Raw genomic sequence first — 26,894 nt, 5'->3', positions numbered from 1 at the left:
CAACTGGCTGTAACCACTGTCCTCATCATCATACCTCATACTTCCTTGGCCACCATATCAACCAAACCCAAGGCCCACTGTTACCTTTCCCTTTGGGCAGTGCCCCATCTGGATCCAAAACCATCCCTTGTCACTGAAACACTACTGATTTCCCAAGATGTGAGGAATTATATGGGATCATAGACTCTCTGGGATATAGCTTCCAGCTCCATTAATTTATTCAGCTATTCAATAATCTATTTGGGTGCCTATTTTAATAGACATCTTCCATACGCTTACTCTTTACAGCTTATGAATCACTTATCTACAACATATCTATCACTTACCAAGTATATATTTAGCCATGTTGACCACATCCAAGGTTGAGAAACACATTATTCCTTAAGGCAGCATGTTATAACTTTCAAAGGCCTTGTTAGAAATCAGTTATTTGTATTGAGACAAAGTGTATCTTCTTGAAGTTTCTGCCATTAGTATTCCTTTTCTTTTTTCATCCTTAATTCTATCATTTTTCATATGATAAAACTATTAATTCATTTACCTTCACCTGAACATGCTCTAAGACCTTCTTAAAGTATAGTGCCAAAGAAGCCAAAAAAAAAAAAAATCCCTCAGATATGGCCAAGTTGCCCATCGAGAAGAGCATCTTCAAAACTATGTGCGCCCCCTCTTCTCAGTTGTGAGGTTACAATAATAAATAAAATAGCTACTATTATTGAATGCTAGACATTGTGCCAAAAGAGAAAAATACTTTGGGGACATGTTATCAAGAGGGATTTTTTTCCTATCATCCCACCACAGGGGTTAAGACCTCAAAGCTGAGTCAGACTATGCTAAATTAAAGCAGTAGCATACTGCTACCATATAAAGAAGATTGAGTATGCTAAGAGATGTGAATATTTCAATCACTGCCCTTATAAGCCTAAAGATGGTGTAGTGGGGGTGGGGGGGTGGTCTCTAAGAAAATCACTAGCAAAGGCTGGAGTGTCTGCAGGAGGAGGGACTGGTAGTCCATACTCCAGGACTTTTGCTCACATCTCTCCCATGCTACCATTCACTTCACCTCAGTGGGATTCAGCCCATGTCAGGTCCCCTGCTTTGTCTGTATTTTCTACTACTCTGAACTCACTTGATTCTACTTGCCAAACTCATACTCATTTAGTTATGAAGACTAAAGATTCAAGACACCAGAGTTTATGATCCAGCTCAACCACTATTTATCCCGATGACCTTGGGCAATTTACTCAAACTCTCCGTGTCCCAGTTCCTTTGATCTACAGAATGAGAATAACTCCTAGGGCTGTGATTACTGAATGAGTTATTATATTTAAAGTGCTTTACCAAGTGCCTCGTACATAATAAGAGTGTCCTAAGAGTTCTCTCTTATATTGTTCTATTATTTTTATCTGTAGACATATCTTTGTGAACCCCTTTCACTCTTTCTCTTTTTCTTGGTACTCTTGTCCAGTCTCTTATGGAAGGTTTTTTTTTTTATATTCTTTTTCAGCTTTTTAAAAAAACTTTTAATTATTCTCTCTGCAAGCCTAATGGTGGGCTGATAAAAATACAAGCACCACTACTGAGACATCAAAGGAAAACAACACACTTTAAAGAGAAACTGGGCAACAAACAAGCAAACAAACACTAACGCTACTAACAGAGAGACCAGTAAGCGTCATGAAACTCTTCCATTTTCTCACCTCTACTCACTTCCCAGACATGCCAGTGTGGCTTCTATTCCCATCAATACCACTAAAATGGCTCCCGTGAGGTCCACTGAAGTCAACCACTTTCATCTATCAGGGAATCTTTTTTTCATTCCTTATCTTCCTGGACCACACAGCAGCATTCAGCAGCAAGGACTACTACTTCTTTCTTGAAACTCTTCCTTCTTCCCACGTCTTCCATAACACCACAATCTTCTGGGTTATTTTTGTTCTATTTTGGCTTTTTAACACCTCTCTGGCCACTCCTTTGCATATTTATCAAGCTCATCCTCCTCTATTTGCCATAAATATTGAAGTTTTCCAAGGATCTCTCCCAGAACCTCTTCTCTTTTCCTCTGAATTCTCATCCCACAATATTACTTATGCTTAAAGCTTCAGTAATAATTTGGACACCGATGGCCTTAATTTCTACCTTCAGTTCAAACTACTCCAGTGAATTCTGGATGTGTTTTTCCATCAACCTGCCTAAATATCTCTGCTTTAAAATCTTGAACTCAACATGTCTAAGAACAAATTATCTTTCCCCCAGTATCTGGTCCTTTCCACTATTTTTATTTTAATTATAGGCATAACCATTATCCAATGCACAAGACAGAAGCCCAAGACATCTTCTGTGATACCCACTCCTCACAGCCAACCCATCAACAACCTCCAAAGTGTCTCTGGAATCTGTTTTCTTCCCACCTTTTCCACTTTTCTACCCAAGTCCAAAAGGCCATTAAACCTCATTCACAGCACTACAAAAACTTGCAAACTTTATCTGTATCTACTCTGGCCATCCTGCAATCTGCTCACATTGCTACCAGTGATCACACACACACAGTCCATTCCACTTAATGATTTTAAGCTAAAGATCAACATCATTACACAAGGGTCTGCAAGGATCTTGATTCCCTCTCCAGTCTCTTCTGCCATCTGCCACTTCAACTTCTGTGCTCCAGCCACGCTGGCCTTCTTCCCACTTCTCAGCCAGAGAGGTGCCTCCTCCTCTTTAGACCTTTATATACACAATCCCCTCAGAATGCCCTCATCCCCAGCCACCTGCACCAGTCCACCAATCACACATCACTGAGACAACTTCATTCAGATCTCCACCCAAGTATCATCTCCTCAGGAAAGTTTTCTCCCACTGCGCACCCCCAACCTAAGTCCTACACTTTTAGGGAATGGTATACTTTTTCTTCAGAGTGCTTACCTCAATTTGTGATGATTTATTCATGTAGTGTGATAATTTTATTAACATCTGCTTCCTCCAATGACTATAAACTTTGAGAGGAACTGTGTCAAACCACTATGGTCCTCTCATCTAAATTAGTGACTATCTCAAAGTAGGACCTCAAATGATATTTGTTGAGAGGATAAATGAATCAGCACCTCTTTATCCTACTCTAAATAAATCTGCTGTTCATTGTACACCATTCTAGATATGTTTTGTAAATCTATTCTAAATATTTTCTCTCAGCTCGGAACTTTTATTTTACTATTTTTCATCTAAAATCTCTGGTATTTCAGTCCCTTGTGGGTTAAACTGCCTTTATAGCATGCTTCTCAATGCATCTGTATCCCTTGAGGATTTTATTTCAAATGTAGATCCACAGACCCCCTGCAGAGCTTCTGAGCCCACACATCTCTGGGTGGGGTTGAATAATTCTTTTTTAACAAGAATCACTACATGATTCTTCTACACACTAAAGTTTCAGCACAGGGGCACCTGGGTGGCTCAGCTGTTAAGCATTTACCTTCGGCTCAGGTCATGATCCCAGGGTCCTGGGATGGAGCCCCTCATCCAGGCTCCCTGCTCAGTGGGAAGCCTGCTTCTCCCTCTCCCACTCCCCCTGCTTGTGTTCCCTCTCTGGCTGTGTCCCTCTCTAATAAATAAATAAAATCTTAAATAAATAAATAAAATTTCAGCACAAATGCTTTTTTGGTTCAGACTAGAAGTCAAGGAGAAAATATATTCATAGCCCTAAACAACTTCTATACAGACTTCTAGAATGAGGCCTGCTTCTAAGTGGGAGAATGACTTTACTATGTTCTACAAAAAGGTCATACTTTTTTTTTGCTTCAATAAATAAGTAGAAACAAAAGTGATGAAACCCAAAATATTGATGGCTTTCTGTAGGCTTGACCCAAAAACCATATGGAACAGTAAGCCAAAGGAATTCCAACATGACTTACGGGACAATAAGCAAAGGGTTTGGCCAGAAGTAACTCCTGAATATAAATTTGCATTAAAGTCAAGCTAATTCCATCTTGTTTTGCAACTTGGGGTTTAAAATTTACTTTTCTGCTAGCTTAAGACTGACAAACAAATTTGGTTTCCAGAAGTCAGGAAGGTTGGTTGGTACCCATTCTTTCTCATCTTTCCAGGATCTTTGTTAAAAAAAAAAAAAAAGACTCCTATTTTGAACATTGTCCCTGGTAGAGCCAGACACACTGTTTCACACCTTGTCATGGAATGCAGGTAGCACACACTTCCTAACTGTACAAGCAGAAAGAGAAACCAAGAAAAATATTTGCTCCCTACTTTCAGCAGTTGAGGGTCTCTCTGCTTGGTGGGCCCATGTTGACTAAGTGGCAAACATCTGGAATAATAAAATGGGAAGCAGCCAACCACTTAGGGCAGGCTTTGAGACAATGTGAAGTGGGTCCTTTTCTCCTTCTTCATTTTGAAGATGCTTATGGGAGGCTGAAAGGGTAAGAGGGCAGAGATACTTAACTTTCCACACAACTAAATTCCCTCTCTGTTCTCCAGAATCATAGGTCACTTATTTATTTACTTGTTTGTTTACTCCTGAACCCAAGCCAGAAACCAAGGCAAGGCCATGTGGAGAAGAATCAAAGGGTTGAGGTCACGGTCAGAATGGAGATCTAAAGTTAGAAGCAGAGGTAATGACCTGGCAAGTATGCAGTTTACTAAGTTCTGGCTTGTGATTCATAGCTAAAAAAATAGGAATTGTCGGTGAAAAGTCCTTGGATAAACATTCAAGACTAGTGATTTCCAACTTATAATCCTTATTGGGGAAAGATTTTTTAAAAATTGCCCATAATCTATAAATACTTATTTATATTGTATGTACTACCCTAGTTTTACATTATGAACATTATAAGACAAAAATGAACAATGAATTAGACTACTAGAAAATTGAAACAGTAATTCTAATGTTTTTTCCATATCCCTAAATGTTGTTTTATTGCACTCAACTTTGGAGACAACTAATTTAGACAGAGGGTTGCTTCTATACATATGCTAAGAAACTAGACTGAGGGTAGGTTTTATGACTTGTATTTCTCAGGAATTTGGGTCATTAAGTTTTAGTTGGAATGCCACAATGGACCCACTCATGTTGAGATGGGAGGGATCTCATTATGAATCATCAAAAGGTTCACAAGCAGCATTAAGTAAATAGGAAAATAAAAGCAACAATAAACAATAGAGGAGTGGTTAAATAAATGACACTGTATTTGTACAATGAAATATTTTATTTCCAATGAAAATGAAAGTTGCAGGGATGCCTTAATGCTACATGGTGCTATATGGGTTGAACTGTATTCCCCCCAAATTCATATGTTGAATTCCCAAATCCCCAGTACCACAGAATGTGACATTATTTGGAAATAGGGTTGTTGCAAATGCAATTGGTTAGTATGTGGCTATGATGGAGTTGGGTGGACCCCGAATCCAATATGACTGATGTCCATGTAAAAAGGGAAAATTTGCACAGAGGGAGATCACTATGGGAATATTGGAGCTATGCTTCCATAAGCTAAGAAACACCAAATATTGCTGGTAAACCACTAAAAGGTAGGAGAGAGGCGTGGAACAGATTCTCCCTCGCAGCCTTCATTAAGAATCAACCCCACTAAAAACTTGATCTTGGACTCTAGCCTTAACAACTTTGAAAAAATAGATTTCTGTTTAAGCCATCCAGTCTGTGCTACTTCATTATGGCAGCTCTACCAGATCAAAACAGGTGCCATGCTAGGACATCAGGTTAAATTAAAAAGACCTCACATAAAATGCCTAGTGTGATCCCAACTGTGCACGCGCACGCACACACACACACACACACACACACGTATGTAGATAAAACCCTGGAAAGGTTATTGTTTACCTTTGTCTTGCAGGTACCTTATTATGTCTGTTTCTTCATTTGTCCCCCATATTTTCTAAGTTTCCTACAAAAAGATTAAAGTTTGTACAGATATCTATACTTCCTAAGTTTTTATTTTTATAATAAAAGTTTTTTTAAGCGTTTACATTTCTTATTATGTAAAAAATTACTCCAAAGAAACGATTTCTACTGCTCCTAAGGTAGATAATGATGACTAGATAATTCGATATGGAAATCTCTGGGATGTACACTCTTCCCCATGTATGCCTTTTGAAATTCTCAATGAAGAAACATGATTCAGCAGTCATGTCTAATATTCAGCCCTGCTCAGTCATTTTTGTCCCTCTTCATTCTTCTCTCACTCATGAACTGTCTTTACAGAAGTTGCTGGACTTCCATAAGTTTCTGTTTCCTCATCTGTAAACTGAGAGCACAGGTACACTGCTTCCCTCACCCCAAACGGGGTAACGTATGTGAAAGTGTCCTGATGAAAGATATAGCCCAACAACCACGAGGTGGTAGTTGTGCTAGTAACAATGTTATGGAAAGATGGTCCTAAACTCTGACGTGGCTACCTGGGGACTCTACAGTGCAGTGGGTGCTCCATCCAGACAGCAGCAGCCACCTCCAGCAGTAACACTGCCGGATTGACAAGCCGGGGATCTCCCACCCATGACTGACACTCAAAGACTTTCCTAATATGAAATAGACACGGTTTGAAAGACCTGCCCACTTCTCCTGGGAACCATTCCTCAGAGTGTAGACTGCTAAATCAGGTTCTCTGCTCGGCATCGAAATTTTCCACTCTTTGGTTTCTCTGTCCTTATCTTTTCTTTAACAGGAGTAGTTGTGGTAGTAATAGCAGGCAGAGAGAAATATCCATGGTATATTTTCACCAACTGACTTCCTCTTGCCAGGACTTACTGTCTTGTCCCATCATTCAATGGTCCTTCGGAAAAGCTCAGGAAATGTAAGCAGATAGCAAACTAATGGCTGTGTTGTTTTTTTTTTCTTAAAAAAAATCTACTTTTCTCCCAAGCCCCTCCATCTACTATATTCCAAAGAAAAAAAAACTGAAAGGAAAAATAAAAGATGGATAAGGATAAAGTTGAGTAAAAAATTCAGTTTTCTCAGTTCCCAAAGATCACTAACATCACAAAGAGGTTGACCAAACTTTATATAACACACATTAGGGAACTGTAAGAAATGTGAGAAACTTTTGCTGCACATCCTAAGGTGTAAAGTTTCTCATGTTTCTTCTATTTCCCTAATTCAATTTCATCTGCTCTGAGGCTCTGTCTCACTAGGCTTTTAGGAAATTCCATCTCAATCATTATGGTGGCTTCTCTCCTCCCTCCAGGTTCATTGTGAAAGTTTCTGGGGTTATACCCATCAAAATGTTTGGGGAGGGCCTCTGTGCCATTTCCTGGCATGCTAGGAGGTCAGGATGGGGGTCACTAATGATAGCCAAGGACCACCGCACCGACCCACACAAGACCATTTCCTGGTTTCCTCCAAGCTCTCAAGGCTCTCTAGGTTTGTTCACTCCCACCTCAAAACTGAAGAAGAGTCTTGTCTTTCTTCCTAAAGACAATTCTTTAAAAACAAGTGTTTCTTAATTTTGCCCTAAGGACAAGGAAATGTTCTGTTCTTCAGGACTGGAAGCCTGGACTGCCCTTGGTTTGGGGCTGTAGGGGAGAGAGGGAGCGGAGATGAAAAGAGAAGACATGTTATATTCTTCTTCTAGATCAGTCAGAACAAAGCACAAGCAATAGCTTAGTAAATCATCTGCCACTTTTAGAATAATCAAGGATTAAATGTCCGTGTGCTTTTAGAAAGGCAAACAAAGAACTTAATCCTGAGAGCAACTTGGACAGTCACCAGGCTGTGATTATCAATGTGAAGTGCCTGTCTTCACTAAGATTAGCACCAATGTTTACCTTAGCCTTAAAATCATATCCTTCTTTTATTACCTGGTGAGGGTAAGTGGAGGTCCATGCAGGGCAGACCATCAGAAAAGGAGCATGGTTGAGTGGGTACTAAGGAAAATTAGAACTTAGAAATTCTGGTGGCTCCCAATCACCTGGGCCCCCATAGCCTGTCTCCTTGCTTTGTTGGCTTATTTCAACCAAGAGTATTGCCTGGAAAAGGCTTAAAGTTTGTACAGATATCTATACTTCCAAAGTTTTTATTTTTATAATAAAACAGTTTTTTAAGCTTTTATATTTTTTATTAAAAGGGGAATTGGCATGGTCCAAGGAACAAAAGGGATTTGGGGGTCCTCACGAGGCCTGTGTTGTACTACAAATCACAACTGTAGAACCCTGAAGCGCAGGAGTGAAGGCATTAGTGGGTGATGCCAAACAAATTAACAAGATACAGGATTTGGTGATGCAGGCAGGGTGGTATGTGGAGTGGTGCTGTGCCAAGCATGACACAGCTCCCTGTCATGTGAGTCCAACTGCGGCACCATCGGGGATTGAAACTGGCAGAGCTGGAAGGCCTTCCCGGAGTTCAAGGAAATATTATCAGCCCAGTAGTTCCCTCAGCAAACGTATCTGGCCAAGCAGGCCCCCTCTGCAGCACATGATTTTTTTTAACTCTACTTTCCACCTGAGAATCCACAACGTTTTTGTCTCCCACAGGAAAATAACTTTTTGACTGAATTTTAAAAATTATACTTGTGTTCTGTAAAATGTTCAAGCAACATAAAAGAGTATCCAGATGATGAAGAAAACCCGTCCCGATTTCATCCAAACACCACCAGGACATACAAGTGCCCAGGGAAGCCAAGATTATGCCTCCCATGTCCTGACACTCTGTAACATTTAGCTACCATTTCTTGACAAGGGTGTGCTTGTGAAAGTGACAAGTGTTTATGGTATTGTGTTATTCCCAAGGATACTATTCCATCTGATGGGATGAACGTCAGCCTTCATGAGATATCCCTCCGGTGGGATGGAAAATGAATGTTCCCTACTTAATAAGTTCTGTGTGGAGAACTGAGTTACCTGTTTCTGGTTGATTCCAACCATCTTTTAGTGGCCCTATCTGATTTGATCTTTGTCCCAGCTATGACCCAAGGCCACAGATATATCCACTTTTAAATGTTTGGTATGTGTTTAGATTTTTGTTTTAAGAACCACAAAAGGGGGTAAGACTGTATGTACTGATCGGGCTTTTCCTCTCCTCAACTTCTCTAAGAGAAGGGAATACTAATTGAGTGTCTGAGCCTAAATCTGTGACACTGATGGGATCAAGGTCAAAGTCAAAGGTCATGCACATGGTCGTGTCTCCCTGGATACCCTCTTTGTGTTTCTTTCCTTTGTGTGGTGACCCTAAGGCTGGACCTCAGAGTACATCCAGAATCTTCCTTTCTTTTATTTGCTCCACTGTTTGTCATTTGGATCACAGGTGGTAAGATTTAGGTTTCTGAGGAGAGACCCCACCTAACCTTGAATATAATCCAGCCCAGGTTACCAGAAAGCTCTTCTGGTAGAAGACTGTTCATGAGCAGTGCCAACAGAGTGGTAGCTTATGTGAGATTTATGTTTGTTCTTTGTTTAGCCTGCCTGGGTCCCATGCTTGTCATCTCTCTCATTGTTTTAAAACCTCACATTCTGATTTCCCCTCATGTCGATGCCAATGAGGGGTATTCATCCTTTCTGATGGCTGAGTAATATTTCATTGTATATATGGACCACATCTTCTTTATCCAGTCATCTGTTGAAGGGTATCTCGGGTCCTTCCACAGTTTAGCTATTGTGGACATTGCTGCTATGAACTTTGGGGTGCATGTGGCCATTCTTTTCACTACATCTGTATTTTGGGGGTAAATACCCAGTAGTGCAATTGCTGGGTCATAGGGTAGCTCTATTTTTAACTTTTTGAGGAAACTCCACACTCTTTTCCAAAGTGGCTGTACCAACTTGCATTCCCACCAACAGTGTAAGAGGGTTCCTCTTTCTCTACATCCTCTCCAACACTTGTGGTTTCTTGCCTTGTCAATTTTTGCCATTCTAACTGGTGTAAGGTGGTATCTCAATGTGGTTTTGATTTGAATTTCCCTGATGGTTAATGATGAACATTTTTTCATGTGTCTGTTAGCCATTCATATGTCTTCTTTGAAGAAGTGTCTGTTCATATCTTCTGCCCATTTCTTGACTTATTTGTTTTTTGGGTGGTGAGTTTGAGAAGTTCTTTATAGATATTGGATACCAGCCCTTTATCTGTAATGTCACTTGCAAATATCTTCTCCCATTCCGTGGGTTGCCTCTTTGTTTTGTTGACTGTTTCCTTTGCTGGGCAGAAGCTTTTTATCTTGATGAAGTCTCAAAAGTTCATTTTTGCTTTTGTTTCCCTTGCCTTTGGAGATGTGTCTTGAAAGAAGTTGCTGTGGCCAATGTCAAAGAGGTTACTGCCTATGTCCTCCTCTAGGATTTTGATGGATTCCTGTCTCACATTGAGGTCTTTCATCCATTTAGAGTTTATCTTTGTGTATGGTGTAAGAGAATGGCCGAATTTCATTCTTCTGTATATAGCTGTCCAATTTTCCTAGCACCATTGAAGAGACTGTCTTTTTTCCATTGCATATTTTTTCCTGCTTTGTCAAAGATTAGTTGACCATAGAGTTGAGGGTCCATATCTGGGCTCTCTATTCTGTTCCATTGGTCTATGTGTCTGTTTTTGTGCCAGTACCATCCTGTCGTGGTGATCACAGCTTTGTAATATAGCTTGAAATCAGGTAACGTGATGCCCCCAGCTTTGTTTTTCTTTTTCAACATTTCCTTGGTAATCTGGGGTCTTTTCTGGTTCCATACAAATTTTAGGATTGTCTGTTCCAGCACTTTGAAAAATGCCATTGGTATTTTAATCGGGATGGTGTTGAAAGTATAGATTGCTCTGGGCAGCACAGACATTTTAACAATGTTTATTCTTCCAATCCATGAGCATGGAATGTTTTTCCATCTTTCTGTGTCTTCTTCAATTTCTTTCATAAGTGTTCTGTAGTTTCTAGAGTACAGATCTTTTACCTCTTTGGTTAGGGGGAAATCAGAGAGGGAGATGAACCATGGGAGACTATGGACTCTGGGAAACAAACTGAGGGTTTTAGAGGGGAGGGGGGTGTGGGGCATGGGTTAGCTCAGTGATGGGTATTAAGGAGAGCATGTATTGCATGGAGCACTGGGTGTTATACGCAAACAATGAATCATGGAACACTACATCAAAAACTAATGATGTACTGTATGGTGACTAACATAATAAAAAAGTAAATAAAACCTCACATTCTTCACTGTTTTATTTACATCACGCTACCTGTGGACAGTTTCCCACAGCCATACATAGATGCCTACCTCCGCTTGTAAACCATGACTGCAGCAGATACCATGATACACTGTCCAGATCCCCCTTCAGGGACAGATTTATTGCCCCAGACCTGGGAATGCTATCTGCAGACTACCTCAAGCTGTCAGTTATTTTGGGATGTGTCAGAGTTGTGGAGCACTGCCTTGCCCAAGCTCACACACTTTCTGGGGTAGCCCATAGTCAATGACTGATCAGGTGGGAGTATAATGGGCAGGTCACTGTGGCCAAATTCAGAGCAGTCCTGACAGGGCTCCTCTTGGAGTCCATCAAAACGGTCACTGAAGGGTGGCCACAGGATATAGCCTTGAGCAAAAAGATATCAGCACAAGTCTGATGGCAATTTCTGGGAATTTTCCATTTTCTTGACAGAAATATTACCTATTCTAATTGGTTTCTGCGAGTGGCAGAATAACGTCCTCTGCCAAGATATCCACATCGTAATCCCTGGAACCTATGACCGTGTTACCTTACACAGAAGAAGGGATTTTTCAGATGTGATTAAGTTAAGCTTTTTGAGATGGGGAGATTATCCTGGATGCTCCAGTAAGGTCCAACATAATCATAAGTGTTCTTGTAAGAGGGAGGCAAGAAGGTCATGTCAGGGAAGATGTGATGATAGAAGCAGGGGTCATAGTCAGAGATAAAGATCTGAAGAGCTATGTTGCTGGCTTGAAGATGGAGGAAGAGGCCATGAGCCAAGGAATGAAGAAGCCCCTAGAAACCAGAGAAGGCAAGGAATGGATTCTCCTGAGAGCCTCTGGAGGGAACACAGCCTTGGTTTTAGTGCAGTGAGATTGATTTCAGACTTCTGACTTCCAAAACTGTAAGATTATAAAATTGTGTTGTTTTAAGTGCCTAAGTCTGTGGTAATTTGTTAAAGCAGAAATAAGAAACCAATATAGTTTCCTTCCCCCTTTTTCCTCCCTCCAATCTAGACTGGCTAAAACAGATGGCGCTACAGCAACTACTTTAAGATTAGGGGTGAAACAGTCAAAAGACACACAGAGAACTTGCCTTGAAGTCTTTGAGCCACTGAACTAATGCCAGTAACTTCCTACCTCTAGATTTCCTTGTTTATAAAGAAAGAAAACAAAATAAAATTTAAAAAAACCTCCTTACATCCATATATCACTTCAGTTACATGATTGTTTAGTATGATCCCATGAGATATATATTTATATATAATTGTATTACATATATTATTTTATGTTATTTATAAAAAATAATATCTAAGGTTATATTCCAAAATGTTAATTGAAGTTTGCCCTATTTTTGTGTACATTATTTAGCTTCTCTGCTATATTTTGTTTTTGTAATAAAAGTACAGTAAGTTTTTTTTAACACTTTTTTAAGGAAAGGAGATGAGGGCAGGAAAGATTCACCAAAAGCCGTTTAGGATGAATAAGAAATTGACAAGCATCAGTGTTTATCTTTGGGTTGAAGAGGAAAAAAAAACAAAGACTGGTTGATAATGAGAGGTTTTATAATAAGAAGGGGATGTTGCAAAGACCAGGCCAGGCAGGCAACAGTCCCCTTATAAGTTTATCGTACTGGAGTCTCACAAAAGTAAGTGAGACCACCACCCAAAGACTCAGAAAACTGCTTATCCTGTATCAACAAATAAAAAATCTAATAGAAGTTGTATATTGTAATATTTCCTAAATAATACCCATGCCTTCAATGTCATCTCCTTCTGGTCTTTCCTGTTCTCCTCCTTCACTTTACTTTTCCTCAAAGCACTGATCTGCCATGGCTTATTTTTTTTTCTAACCTTTATTATCAATCTCCCTCCACTAGAATTTAAGCTCCATGAGAGAAGGATGTTTTGCCTCTCGAGTTTACTGCTCTATTCTCACCTAGAACAGCACCCGGCACACAACAGGTGTCAGTAAATATCCAATGAGTGAATGAACCACATGGCAAGGGCTCGTAAATATTTTCTGTAGGGCCAGATCATATTTTAGGTCTCACAGGCCAGGAGGTAGAATCGAGAATATTATGGAGGTCCTTGTGTAACCACTATTAAAAATGTAAAAAATATTCTCAGCTCACAGTCCTGTAAAAACAGGTAGCAGGCCGGGTTTGCCCTGCATGCCCTGGTTTGTCAGCTCCTGAACTGGAAGTTTAACAACTCAGCAAAAATGAATACTATCCTTCAACTATCCTGAATCTCACATATCATTTCTGGTAACTTTCAGGAACTCAGCCAATCACGCAAATGTGGAAGCAACATGACAGCTACCAAATGTGTCTTTTTGGAATAAGAGATAGCACTCATTCGGGTCTAAATATTATGAGCTGATAATTTAGGGTGGAACCAGCTCATAGTAGTGTTTATTCCTAAAGCCCTGTTCTGTGCAATGCACTATGCCAAGAACTAGTGGTACTCTTCAAGTTTAAAATCCAGCAATAGGATTTATTCTTAACACTTAGAGAAAAGTAGGTATTTGGATTCTGTTCACTCAGGTACCTGAGTGAATTCCATATTTAAAATTTCCATTCAGAGCTCATATTAAAATAATGCATCAGCCTGATTCTAGAATGGCATTGTGCTAGACTGGTATTTTGTCATATTTTTCACTTGCCAAGATGTTTTAAGTTTTATCCATGTTCCTGTAATATACATTTATCTCATCGCTTTTAACTACAGCTTAATGTTCTCAGGCTCTATCCACCACATTTTATTTATTCTCTAGTGCAGTGGTGGTCCCTTGTGTCTATTCCCCACGACCACAAACACACTGTAATGAACACAGTCTCCTTGGGGACCTGGGTTGAGGTTCTATCAAGGCTCCGTTCCCAAGTCGGTCCCCTGTTCATTAAACTTAAACCTTGAATTGTGAAGCAGTTGAATTTTGTGCTTTTAGGTTTTTTAAAACAAAACCTCCCTTATCCAGAGAACATAAAGATTCTCTCACATTTTTTTTTCCTGGCTTTGTCCTTTACCATTTTCCTCTTTTATACTGAGGTCTTTAATCCCACTGAAGATTATTTCTGTACATGATGTGAGACCCCATACTGTCTCCACTATTTTATAAAGTCTCTACTATCCTATGCCAAGTTTATATAGATTAATATTTGTATGTTAAATATGTATATTATAGCATTTTAGGAGGGAATGGAGGAGAAGGCAAGGGACCTGATAAACTGTTTCCAAAATATATAAGAATAAAGGTCCACAAAGGCAATTCTACAAAGGACAAACTTAAAAAGGAGAATTCCTACTACCAGATATTAAAACGTTTTACAAAGTCAAAGTGAAGAAAAAAAAAGTGGTACTTGCAAATAGACTCAAATAATAAAATAGAGAACAGAAAAATAGACACGATGTTTATGTATGTGTATCTATATATTTACATATAGATATATCTCTATATCTATGTATTTCAGCTATTTTCTTATCCAAAAAAAACCTCTACTGAAATTTTGACTGGACTTTCAGTGAAATTATAAATTTGGGAATCAACTGGTATCACTAAAATGTAGTTTCACTCATGAAACACAGAGAATCTCTCTACGCATCCAGACCTCTTCTTATCCTTCTGGATGCATTCCCAGAACCAGTCTATCAATCAGGGTTCAGTTAAGAAAGGGAAACCTCAGGAGACATTTCAAGTGGAGGGGATTTAATTCAGGAAATTAGAAACCTACACAACATTTGGAAGGGTAGGAAGAATGAAGATCAGGCAAAAACCTCAGCTGGCTTTCAGGAAATCCAGAGGAGCAAGAATGTAAGGAATGGCAGGAATTTCAGGAATAGCCTGGAAACTGCTACCATTTCCTCTCAGCCACCTGCAGCCCCAGAAGCAGTTCACCCAGAAGCTTTGACAACCTCAGGCCTGCCAACAGTCCCCACTTCTGTCCACAGTTCTTACCAGGGAAGGTTGGCTTTTCCAATTATTTCCCCTTCCAAATGTCCAACAAATTCTTCTCATTGGCAGAATCTGAAACAGAACTACACTGGCAAGAGAGAGGGATAATACCAAGTTGACAAACAACCCAGCACAAAAGAAAAACAAAGAGCTTCAGAAACATGATTTGTGACACGTTAACATTTAAAACACACAATAACAGAATTATTTTCAGTATGATTCAAAGGAAGCACATTTTAACTGATTCCATGTTTATGGCATAGCATTTCACTTGGAAGTAATACAAAGATAACATTTGCAGAGATTTAAAATACAGTGAATTTTTCACGAGGAGTACTATCTCTGCAAAGATCAGACAGGCAACATGATACAGTGATCCCTCACTCTTCAGCCCTGGCCGTACCTTCATTAAGCTGTGTCTAGTTAGAACTCCACAGTTGGAGGGGCATGAAGAATTTGATGACTACTCAGGCAGCAGTAGTAGCAATAAAAAGGATTCAGTAAGGAGGGTGAACAGGATTTATCTTACACAACACGTGCGCGCGCACACACACACACACACGGTGTTGGCATATGACAGTAATAGTTCTAAAGTGTAAGTAGGATTATCTAGCACAGTGCTCTTCAAACTCTTCTGATGACACATCCTTGTCAATAAAGATGCCCTGATACACACAAATGTGGAAATTAAAAGAATGAAATAGAATTGGAAAGAGAGGTCCTAACATATTCTTCCAGCATCCCAAAGGATCGTCTTGAGGTGCACCCTCTCCACTGGAGAAAGCACAGACTTGTTTGCTCTCCCCTGTTTTCTCCGTATCCTCCATCAAGCTGCTCAAAGCCGGAAACGGCAGAAATGTTGCCCATTACATACAGCACAACAGCCCAAGACCTTCAGTCAGTATCTACAAGTCAAGTTCATGCAAACAACATCATCATAGCTGCCAGGAGAGGGCAGATGTGAGCAGGGTATAAGGAAACCCCTACTCAGAGGTCTATAACAATGACAGAAGGAAGTAGCTAAAGCAAAGTGGGGAGAAGGATCGAGAAAAAACACCCAAGAGAGTCAAAGATAAGCTACAGATGGAAAGAGAAATGAAGTCTAAGAAACACTGAGCTACAACCAGGCCACAAAAAACAGCTGCCAAAGGCACAGTAAGAAAAATGCTGGGGACTGAGGGGTGTGTGTGTCATCTTAGGGATAAAAAGGAGATAGAGATTGGGGGGCAGGAGGTGGGTAGAAGAGAGCTCTAGTCCAGAAGCCAAAAGGCCCAAAGCCAGAATCAGGGAGAGCTTCAGTGTCAGATCAAATGTCAGGAGCTGGGCAGGAACCGTCAGAGCTTCCAGGGCTCAGAAGTTTATATGGCAATCATCATGAAAATATGCCCAGGAGTAAGACTTTTGAGACAACAAACCATTATTCTCAGTCTTGTGATTTCTGATCTTGAAGATTTTTTCATCCTTCCCAAGGAAGGCATAGAAGGCTCTGGCAGACTTTCTGAAATGTTACAGAGCTCAAAACACAAGTAGTTCTAGTGCATGGCTCAGCAGAGAGCACAATCCCTGTAGGTGTGTTGAACACTGATTTATACTGATTCTCTTTTACAGAGTAGACAGAGACTTATTTGAATAATGTGAGCAACCCCGTGAATCTCTGAAGGAAAAATTATTCCAGGTAAAGGGATTAATGAGTAGAAAGTTCTTAAGGAAGAACTGTTCCTGTTGTGTCTGAGGACACAGAAGGAAGGTCAATGTGGTTGGAGAGGATTAAGCAAAGGGAAGAGTGTTTAGGAAGTGAAACTGGAAAGACAGGAAGAGCTAGACCTTGAAGCGCCTTGAAAGTCATGGTGAAAAGTCTAGATTTTAGTCTAAGCGTGGGAGGAGGGGCAAGCCAATCTCTGCTTTTCAAAGACCATTCTGGCTGCAGTGGCGGGGATCACTGGCTGCAGGAGCCAGAGAGAGGACGTTGTGGTGTGCTGGAACCAGAGCCCACGGTCAAGTTTTCAGCAGTTTGGGGAACCTCTTGTTAAGCACAACCATTATTTAAAAATCAAATTGTATAAACTCACAATTAAATGATACTGAAAGCAAAGCTCATACATAATGAAAAGTCACTGCTTCCTAACTATTTTATTCCATTTAACCATCATCAAAGACCTTGAGGATATGTGTATCTTTTTATGGGTAATGGGGAAATGCTATAAAACATGGTGCTACCATGTCTCTCTCCTGCCCCCTCCATGCTCAGTGGGGCTCACGGAGGTAGCTTGAAACCTGCCACGGCGGGAGTGTTTACACTGCAGGATGGCAAAGGCTACACGGGGGTGGGGGGGGCTTCCCCGCCCCCACTCCCAGAGAGGTGGCTGTGAACCATTTATCAGCACACCGATGACCATGACTGCAGCAAAATGACAGGGACCTGAAGAGGGTGGTGGCAGTGGTGGGGTTCCACATGACTCTAAGGTGGAGTCAACAGAACTTACTGATGTACAGGGTGTGTAAAGTGAAGTGAAGGGAGGTGTACATAATAAGCTAAGATTTTGAATGTGAGGTTGGATGCGGGCTTCTGCATGTGAGAACAAGGTAGCAATCAACTCCTGTTGTAATATAGTAATTATAGAGTTTATTGAGAAATTCCCTTCTCTAGGGCTTTCTGTCAAGGGTTTTAAGATATGTATCCTTTCATTCAAGACAGCAGTCACCACACACTTGTTGTGGACAGAAACTCTGGATGTGGTTAACTGCAAACTCAGGATTGGTCTCTATCTTCGCAGCATTTAGCACAGTGCCTGGAACATAGTAGGCAGTCAGTGTCCAAGGCGGTCACACCCATAGTATACGATGCATCCCTATGTATTTGGGAAGCTACAAGAAAAGCCATAGTGATTTCATCTAGATCTAGATATTATCAGCTTACTTGAAAGCAGTAGGTGAAAAGAACCCAGTCATTTATTTGAGGCACTCTGACTAGTTTTGTGTACCTGCAGGTTATATTCATTGGTACTAAAGACTATGCTTTTTGGGAGATTGTATCTTATAGCAAGAACACTTTTGGCGGGTTTTTTAAATTTAAATTCAAGTTAGTTATCATACAGTGTATTACTAGTTTCAGGGGTAGAATTTAGTGACTCTTCAGTTGCGTATAACACCCAGTGCTCATTACATCAAGTGCCCTCCTTAATGCCCATCACCCAATTACCCCATCCCCTCACTCAGGTCCCCTTCAGCAACCCTCAGTTTATTCCCTATAGTTGAGAGTCTCTTATGGCTTGCCTCCCTGTTTTTATTTTTCCTTCCCTTCCTCTATGTTCATGTTTTGTTTCTTAAATTCCACCTATGAGTGAAATCATATGGTATGTCTTTCTCTGACTTATTTCACTTAGCATAATACTTTTTCCATCCATGTCATTGTAAATGGCAAGATTTCATTCTCTTTGATGGCTGATTCCATTGCGTGTGTGTATGTATGTGTGTGTGTGTGTGTGTGTGTATATATATATATATATATATTTAATCTTCTTTGTCCATTCATCCGTTGATAGACATCTGGGTTCTTTCCATACTTTGGCTATTGTGAACATAGCTGCTATAAATCTTGGGGTACAGGTGCCCCTTTGGATCACTATGGTTGTATCCTTTGGATAAATACCTAGTAGTGCAATTGCAGGTCATAGGGTAGTTCTATTTTTAACTTTTTGAGGAACCTCCATACTGTTTTCCACCAAAACACTGTGGCTGCACCAGCTTGCATGCCCATCAACAGTGTAAGAGGGTTCCCCCTTTCTCCAAATCCTCACCAAAATCTGTTGTTTCCTGAGTTGTTAATTTCAGCCATTCTGACAGATGTGAGGGGGGTATCTCATTGTGATCTTGATTTGCATTTCCATGATGAGTGATACTGAGCATTTTTTCATGTGGATGTCTTCTTTGCAGAAATGTCTAAGAACATCTTGTTTTTAAAGAAAATTAGACCAAGATTTGTTTGTGAACTAGCATTCCCATTTTAGTGCATTTGGTAAGAATGGGAACAACAGATTTATTAACGTAAAGTTCAAGTGTAACTTTAAATGTCTATTAGATGCCTTCTACAACCATCCTTCCAAAGTTGATGTCTGATCTGCAGTTTTATTCTACTGCATCACTCAATTTATTTTCTTTCAGGCACTTACATTTTTAATCAGCTTCATTATTTACTGGCTTACTTATTAACTGCTTGCCTCCCTCATTTGATTTTCAACTGTATAAGGACAGAGACCTTGTCTATATTAGGCATTGCTATAGTTAAAGCACCTATTACAGTGATTAGCACATGGTGGAATCCCAATAAATATTTGGTGAATCAAAGGATTAATTAGTTAAGTAATGAGCATAGAAAGGCACAAGAGTCCTGAAATGTATAAAAGGCATTTTACAATTTAGTGATTAGCAAAACTTTGCACTGTATCAAATTAACAAACAGCTACTCTACTGAGGTCTAGTGAACAGAGCTTTGTGAATGAAACACATAAACCACTCCAATAGACATGTTGAAGAACATCTTCTGGTTTGAGAGGTAGGGGACAGGGTGCCTCTGTAAAATTTTGGAAAGTGTTATTTGTTGCAAACAGAATCCACTTGAGTTAGTTTCACAAACAGGGAATTTATTAACAAATATTAGGTAGCTTATAGAATCTCTAGTAGAGCTACAGAATCAGGCTTGGAATCTAAGGACAGCTCCCTAAAACTTAACTGTTCCCCGTGGCCAAACATAAAGCAAGCAGAGTGCACCCCTAGAGCAGAACTCAAGCATAGCTACTACCTCCAAAGCATGGATTCTAGATGGTGACTGATTATTGACACCATTCTCTTCTACAACCCAGTCTTGTTTGGGTATACCTAATGTCAGAATCTAGGCCCACATGTAGATCCCAGGTAGAGGCAGAAATTCTTTTTTGGAGAGGTTGGACTCGTCATGTGGAAATTACCAAAATAGGGCAGGCAAATGAGTAGGGTAGATGAAAACATGACACACGTCCACTACGTCCACTCTTTCTTCCATACTCAAACTTCCAGATTATAACTAAACTACCACCACTAACAACAAAATGGCCAACTTAGCATACTCCAACTCTCCATTGTACAAACAAAAGCACATCATCCTCTCCTCAAAAGCAGAGGAAAGAAAGTCTTAACCAATCATTGCATCTGCATGAAGTCCAGGATCTCTGGGAGACAGACCTTCCTCTAATTGTGTCATGATTCTATCTGTATATTCTGAATCCAGTAAGCTAAACTATCAATTTAACCAATATATTCCACGTAACAACAACAACAAAAAAGAATAGGAGAGGGAGAAAATGGACAACTATTTAAAATATATATTTAGGGCGCCTGGGTGGCTCAGTTGGTTAAGCGACTGCCTTCAGCTCAGGTCATGATCCTGGAGTCCCGGGATCGAGTCCCACGTCGGGCTCCCTACTCAACGGGGAGTCTGCTTCTCCCTCTGACCCTCTTCCATCTCGTGCTCTCTCATTCTCTCTCTCTCAATAAATTAAAAAAAAATCTTTAAAAAAATAAATAAAATATATATTTATATGATAGAGTAAGAAAGTATGGGTAGGCACCATATTCCCCATTTCTGTATCTGTGCACACGTCCATGGTTATCTTTATACTTTCTACCCCTCACTATTCCTTCCAAGTTCTTTGTCCTCAGTAAGCACCTCAGGTGATTGGGGTTCCTCTCTCACTAGGTTGAATCACACCATCTACCCTAAAGGATTGAACCCTGGATAGTCCTGCCTGTTAGATTGCTATTGTCTTCTCATAACGTTCATTACAAGATATACTGCACCAAAGAGTACCACAGGAGATTCAACATAATACTCCTTGCCCCCAATGTGTATACTATTTTTCCTTAGTAAGCAAGAGCAATTACCCGAGTCAATTCCTGTTTATTTTTTGCCTGCTTAACCAATGGCATCTGCCTGCTTATCCAAAACATCTGGGTAGCTGTTTCAGCTCCAAGTGGAGCTGTTTTTGGATGTCCTAGTGGAAGCATTCCTTCCTTGGATACTCAGGCCTCTAAACCAACATAGGCCAGTGTCGTGGGGCTCGGAAGTAAATATTCCATGAGTTGATCATTAGGAATAATAATGAAATGTGCCATTTTCACTTCCATCCTTGGTTGCCCAACACATACTTTGGCCAGGAGAGGAATTGTTTTGAGTATTGTATAGGGGTAGAAGAGGCCCTTGTCAAATTTGTTTTTGCAAAGTCTTACCAACAACTTATTGTTTGTAAAGCCACTGTAAATGCTCCAACATCATTAATTATCAAAGCTAAATACTTTCCCTCATGCATTTGTGTCACCTTTGGGATTTTTCAATAAACAGTCCTCAAGGCTTCCAAGTCATCATGTTTCAATGAAATCCTAATTATGAAATCAACAGAGGATGAATCCATGGAAATAAGAGTCCTATAATTCTTACAGAAATCAGATATCTAAGCAAAGAAATGGCAATGGACATTAGAACTTTTATTTCTACCATTTCAGAATAATGCCCTGTATTAGTCAGATTATCTTAGAATGATAACATATAGCCTCCAAATCTCAAAGGTTTACAACAATAATTATTTTTTGGTCACATTATATATTAGCTTTAGTTCGGCTGTAACTCTGTTTCACATCTTCAATCAAGCATCAAGTAAGAACAACAGACCTTACATATTTTGGGACATGCAGTTCAGGTGGCAGAGAGAAAAAAAATAAATGAGAAATGGCAGAACCTCACAAAGGACCCTAATATTTTGCTGAAAAAAAAAAACCCATGTGTCAGTTTCACTTACATTGGCCAAAGCAAATCAAACGGTCTGGTGTGGGGTGGGAGCATCTTGAAGTCAGTGGGGGTGGGGAAGTACATACCTCGCAAATAGCCAGGAACAGTACCGTCTGTCACATGCCCTAACACCAGTGTCTACTCCATTCAAGGCAGAGTAATGCAGTTTAAACTATGTCTTTTTAAAAGATGTTTTATACTTTTAATTTGACTGGATTAAATAGATTTGAAAGATCAAATATTTTCTCGGGACTGTTGAATTTCTTCATATTTTTCTTCCATAAAAAGCAGTAATCAGTAAGCTCTTTTATCCTTTTCTTTTTTTAACTGGTATTAGAATTTCAGTACCAGAGTGTTCTCCAAAGTCAAGATGTTGACTTTTCAGTCTCCATTAATACAACATAAACAACCCTAAGATTTAGACCAGAGTATTATTACATTAATGTTCAGAGAGGTTAAGTAAATTTCCTGAGGTCACAGTCACATTAAACAGTATATGCTGGGTTCAAATCAAAGATTCATATATTTAACACATAATTCTTTCCATTTCAGAGTGATAAAGAAATTCTTATTTCTTTGTTACTGTGTGAGTTGAGAATTTCTATGATTTCTTTGTACCTTGGATGATTTTAAACCTCCTTGGGGACTTTACTTAAGGACAAATCTATGTCCTTAATTATGTCACCATGGATGTTGCCTTGGTTTTTTCTGCTTCATGGTTATGATTACATGTTTGACTACAAGCTTGGAAGAGAAAGACCTAATATAATTCTTGAACCAGCTGCTACTAGAAATACCAAAATATATTATATTGTTTCCATCAGAAAATCTGATATATTTCATTGATTTACTGCTCTTAGTTGATCAAGGAATAACATTCCATAACAAATCTATATGCATTGAATGTGTGTGAATGGGGTGATCAGCAAGGAAAATGCTCAAAGAAATCAAATTGTTCTCCAGCTATCAACATGATTATCTTCCTATAAAGGATACATGTTATAAGGGAATATTTTTCTTCTAAATTTCAGCAGGCAGTTGATAATTTACCTTAACCATATTACATAAAGCACAATGGGGAATTATTGAATGAAGGCATTGACTAGAAGCTGCATCTGGAATTGATTTTTATGTTTTAAAATACTCTAAAGGGATATCTTTTATAGGCTTTACTACTCAACATAATCCACCAGAGGAATTTTTTTTTTCTGCATGAGGAATAGTGAGGAATCCTAGTTTAACATACATATTGAATTTCTAAAATTATTTTCGTGGAGAAACATCAGCAGTAGATGCCTTGTCAATAGGACTTAAGGTAGCCTATGCAACCCCAGGTTTGTTTTGTTTTGTTTTTTGTTTTTAAGGGAACTTGAGGGGGATCGGGAACTTGAAAATATTATTCTATATGCCATCTGAAAAATACATATATAGGAATGACCTAGAAAGGTAGAGAGGTAAGTTAAAAAAAAAAAAAAAGACTTGCCTGCCAACTATTAAAACACACTATAAAGTTACAGAAATTAAAAACCAGAACTGAGCCCAATAGGTAAACAGATCAATGGGTCAGACTGGAGTACCAAAATAGTCCCATGGATATATGAGAATTTAGTGTATGACAAAGATGCATTTCAAATCTGTTGAGAAAATGTGGTCCATTTAATAAATGATATTGTAACAACTGACTAGCGTTCTAGGAGAAAACATCTTCTGAATCACTCTTGGACCAAATAAATTCCATATAGAACAAGGATTTAAATATTAAAATACAGAATTTAAAAAGTACTAATCATGAGTTGTTATTTTTATAAGGCAGTATCCTTTTTCTTTTCTGTGTTTGACATATCAGGACAAGGACTATCTTTATATCAATCCCCATTTTAACCCTAATACCTAGCACAGTATCAGGCATACCCAGAGAATAGTTATTAAATAAATGAAATTTATTGTTTGCCACTTAGGAGTATTAGACACTACCATTTCATACACTGGGATTGCATATCCATTAGTCCTGTTTGACACAGCTATGGCTAGGAAGGAATCTAAGGGCGGCCTCTCATCACTTGTGGGTAAAAGATCAATGAAAAAAGATTAAACATGCTCTGAGGTAGATTGTTGGGGCAAATAAGACTTGGGAAGGTTTCTTACCACTCAGCCAGTTACTCTGCAAGCTTCAGCAAGAGTCAGTTGATTACTGAAGTGTTGACACACTGAGAATTGCCTTTTCTGTCCCCATCAAATTAACAGACAACTTATAAAACAAACCAGAATAGATGCTGATTTATCTACATTGGAGCATCATTCTCTTGTTTTAACCACAAACACCGGTCTTTGCAAGGTAGTATGATCTAAAGTTCCCACCACTCATGTCCAAGAAGATCTATTATGTATGTCTTAGAAGACCTATAATAAGATTGTCCAATATGGCATTCTCTTGATGATCAACCATAATGGAGTTCACTCAATATGGTACAGCAGAACATATTGATATTGCTGTTGTTATTGACTAAACTTCCTAAAGATTCATCATAATGACAAATGGAGAAAGCAACAGTTCCTTCCACACCATGACTGCTAAAACAGAGTCATCTGGTATTTTAACACCGTTAGTTGTAGATGGGAGAGCATAGGCATGACCAAAGTGTACCCAGTTCCAAACCTTGATTTAGACACACACCAGGGCCATTACGGGGGTTTTTCCTACTTAAGAGAGTTGGTTGAAGGTTTGTCCCTCCCTGGCTAGTGCACTACTGACCCAGGACACCAAGAATCACAGACACTGTAAGACCACCTCCCACTCTGGTCCCTACCCATTTGTGCGGAGCCATTGTCCCTTGACACCAGGCTTAGGGAGGGGAGAGCAATGTTAAGAGTTGTGAACATAAAATGATAAACTCTCTCTAGCCCTTTGGGAAAAAGCCGGATAATCTAAAGAAGGAGTCATATAGGAAGGCAAGTTAATACAATTACCCAGAGTGAAGCGGTAAACTAGAGAACTGGTAGAAAAGAGAGGAAAGAACATAAGCATAAGCTGAATAGTCAAGTGGTCCAAGGCCTAGATCCTTTCATTATAGCTGGAATTAAGTGGACAAAGACATAAACCTAAGAAAAAAAAGAGAGTAATGTGGTCATGGTGACTGGGAAAAAGTAACTCAGCCAGTTTCTGCTATGAATAACGAGAAAAAAATCTCCAGAATGGACATTATGGGCTAGAAAAGAGAGAAAAAAGGTAGAGAATATTGAGAACCCAGTATAAAAGAGAGTAAAGGGAAGAGTACGTGCCATGTGAAATAAGTCAGAGAAAGGCACTATTATGATTTCACTTATAGGTGAAATCTAAAAGAAACCCAAAAACTCAAAAAACACCAAGTGTATATAAAAAGAGACTGGACTTGTGGTTACCAGAGGTAGGGGGTGTGGGAAGTGGGTGAAGGGGGTCAAAAGATACAGCCTTCCAGTTATAAGACAAATCAGTACTAGGGATGCAATGTACAACATGATGACTCCAGCTAACACCATTGTATGGTATATTTGAAAATTGTGAAGAGAGTAGATCTTAAGAGAAAATCACAATAAACAATTTTTCTTTTTATTTTTTTGAATCTATATGAGATAATGGATATTAACCAAAATTATTGTGGTTATCATTTCATAATACATGTACATCAAATCATTATGCTGTACACATTAAATTTATACCGTGCCATGTATCAATTATATCTCAATAAAACTGAGGAAAAGGCAAGAGTAGAAAAGGAAAATTAGGTAAGAAGATATTTTGAAGAAAGATATTTATTTTTTCTTAAGATCTTTCCTCTGCATTAGGTCTTAGTGGGGAATTGCCAAAGAATACTTGCCTCACAAGGGGCCCAGCACAGTGTTCCAGGCACAGAACTACTTATAAAGGACATTTCCCATTCCTCATGGCTGATCCCTTCACCATGAGCCCCCCAGACTCAGACACCTCACCCTGAGTTGCAGTGAAGGCCACATTTTTTTGAAAGCCTATGTCTTGAGATATGGCTGAATGTTGGGCAGTTAGTGATAGACTGCAAAGCCAGCCATGCCCTTCTTCATTCATTCTGTCATTCAGTATGTACTGAGTACCCTTGCCTTCAAGAGGCAAGGCACAGAAGTGGGGGAGTGTCTACCCTCAAGAAGCCCGCCCGCTAGTACTCAATTGCCTTCCCACCTGGAGGGAGGAGAATAGAGACTCACCCTTCTGAGCAGATGGTTCCCCAGCTTCTCTTCTTTACCCTTCCCGCTCTAGAACATTTCCCATCCAGCGTCCCTCCTCTCCCATCCAAATTTGCTGAGAAAATAATTTGATACCATAGGGGAGTGTTTTGGGAGCAGTAGAGATTTTCTGTGCCCTCGAGTCATTCCATATAACCTCCTCCCCTCTTACCTCTAGGTCAGTCTCACTCTTACTTCTTATACCTGCTGCTTTTGGGGGAATCTACCTTTTAGTCAGTGGTACCATTGACAAGGACTCTGACATCCTCAATATCCATCAAAATCATACCTTCAGTGGAAAGGAACACTTGGCTTACCTTACTGGGTCTCCAAGTTCAACATTACCTAAGAACATTAGCTACTCATTCACGACTGCGATAACCAAATCATCTGCTTCTCGGAGAGCAGGCCTCTGAAGGAACAAGCAAAGGGTGGGGTGTTTTATAAGAGACACAGACTATGACAGAGTGGATGGGATGGGGTAAGGCACTTTAGAGATGAATCTTTAGTAGCCAGAGTGCTGGGTGCTAGGAATAGATGCTTGAAGTCACACTGAAAGAGAGTGAGACAGAGAGAGAAAATTAAAACAAAAACAAAAACAAAAACAAAAAAACCCCAAAACAAAACCAAGAAAACCTTAGAACCAAGATAAACTTTGCCTACCTCTGAACCTCTGTGAGGTCCTGCTCAGTATATAGTTTGGAAAAAAAAACAGTCAAACCAGATCCCTTAAGCCCACCTCTGCAAAGATCACTGTCTGTCC

At 39.6% G+C, this 26,894-nt stretch overlaps 1 long non-coding RNA gene across 1 annotated transcript in view; it reads right to left on the bottom strand.

The window, feature by feature from the left end:
* The window catches only part of LOC114221702 (uncharacterized), a 102,735-nt gene that overhangs the window by 14,455 nt on the left and 61,386 nt on the right, over window positions 1–26,894 (bottom strand). The window contains exon 3 of the long non-coding RNA XR_003611796.2: window positions 26,449–26,543. This is a non-coding gene — a long non-coding RNA (uncharacterized LOC114221702). The remainder of the gene's footprint in view (window positions 1–26,448; window positions 26,544–26,894) is intronic.

This window comes from Eumetopias jubatus, unplaced genomic scaffold (genome assembly GCF_037043125.1).
Source record: "Eumetopias jubatus isolate StellerSeaLion01/CBP00866 unplaced genomic scaffold, mEumJub1_p1.0 scaffold_14, whole genome shotgun sequence".
NCBI classification, from domain to species: Eukaryota; Metazoa; Chordata; class Mammalia; order Carnivora; family Otariidae; genus Eumetopias; species Eumetopias jubatus.
This window is presented reverse-complemented; position numbering and strand designations above follow the sequence as displayed.